Source organism: Salarias fasciatus, chromosome 5 (genome assembly GCF_902148845.1).
Source record: "Salarias fasciatus chromosome 5, fSalaFa1.1, whole genome shotgun sequence".
In the NCBI taxonomy this organism is placed as follows: domain Eukaryota; kingdom Metazoa; phylum Chordata; class Actinopteri; order Blenniiformes; family Blenniidae; genus Salarias; species Salarias fasciatus.
The window spans coordinates 27,336,601-27,338,277 of NC_043749.1; positions in this window are offsets into that span (position 1 = coordinate 27,336,601).

Here is a 1,677-nt window from a genome sequence, read left to right on the forward strand (position 1 = left end):
CTCATATCTATTTTTTTTTGTATTGTATTGTATTGTATTGTCCTGCATAATAGATGTTTTTGTATGAATTGCTTTTACCGTATTGGCCCGAATATAAGACGATGTTTTTTTTCCAGAAATTGCATCCTCAAAAGTGGGGTCGTGTTATAATCGCGGACTTACGGTAGATGGTCAATACGCATCCGCGCGGCGAGATGGAGCCAAAGTATCACTGACCAGAGAGCGAGTGGAGCGATGAAATGAGATCAAATGATCTGACGAAAAATGGCGGATCATCTGGAACAAAGGGGCTGAACGCTGGACAACTGAGCAAACAACAGAGGCGAAGTTACGATACCAACTTTAAACTGATGGTGATCAACGCAGAAGAGTCATCAAACTACTGCCAAGCCGCCAGGAGACATGGTGTAGCAGAGTGCCTCGTTCTTATTGGAGAGCACAGAAAAAACGCCTACAGATGCTAACGCTATGAGAAAAGCTTTCCGTGGTCCCGAGAGCGACGCTTCAGAGAGACTGATAGAAGGGTGAGTGAATACGTGACTGAAAAACGGAAAGATGGAATGCCCAGCACCAGAGCCTGATTCAGCTGAAGGCACTGGAAAGTTATTTACATCATTTTTGCAGTTTGGACCCCTTGAGGCTTCTTGTTTGTTGCTTATTGTTTCTCACTGTAGTAATATTTTTTCATTTTATATCACGTGAAATGTTATCTCAGTTGTGAGTTTTTGAGTTTATAATAATTGTTTAATAAAAAGTTGTTTTATGACTGACCTTGGTCCTTATTGTCTTCAGCATTTTTTTTTTCACAAAATGATCTTTGAAAAATAGAGGTCGTGTTATAATCGGAGTCGTCTTATATTCGGGCCAATACGGTATTTTCCACGTTTAAACAACCTTCTCAGGGACTATAGATTTTAATTGGCCCATGGGTAACTCTGGCATATTTACACGATTCCTGTAAAAAGAAGTGTTGATTAATATGTGTTATCCCTGATTTAAAAAAAAAAAAAGTCCTTATTTCAGCGCCTTCACCAGGTTGACTGACATGGTGGGGCGCCAATAGGGCTTACAGTCAAATCAGTCCCAAGCTAAGTCGGTAGTGATGTTAACCTTGACACCGAAGCTTCGAAGCATGTGTTGAAAAAATGGACCTCTTCTCAGTGGAGCTTTGTATCGAAGTTTGATTCGTTTCCTGATAATCACGTGATCCGTGACGTCTGATGTTTCGTTCGCGCACACCCACAAGACGCTTCAGCGCTGCTTCACAGGTTTAAAAGGCGCTGCAGCTGTTTGTGGGTTGTGGAGGCGGTTTGTGAGTGGAGAGAGAGTGAGAGACAGCAAATAGAGATTTGATATGGAGCCTGTGGCAAAAAGAGGACGTTCTGAAGTTTGGGAACACTTTGATTTCATTTCACCCAACAAGGGTGTTACGAGCAAGCGTGATATGCCTACATTTTGTTCATTCTTAATGTTAGACTTTGAAATACATTTAGGGTGGTTGGTTGCAAGTTGCAACAATATGTCATATGTAAAGTAGCCTATTGTTTTGTCAGACCAAATCCCTTCTTTAAAAAACATCGCTCATTAGTAATTTATTTTTCTAGGTCCAGTGTTTAGTCTGTGGCCAGCATCTGCCAACGTCAATTCACTTCCACTGTCTCTCATGATACCTAAATA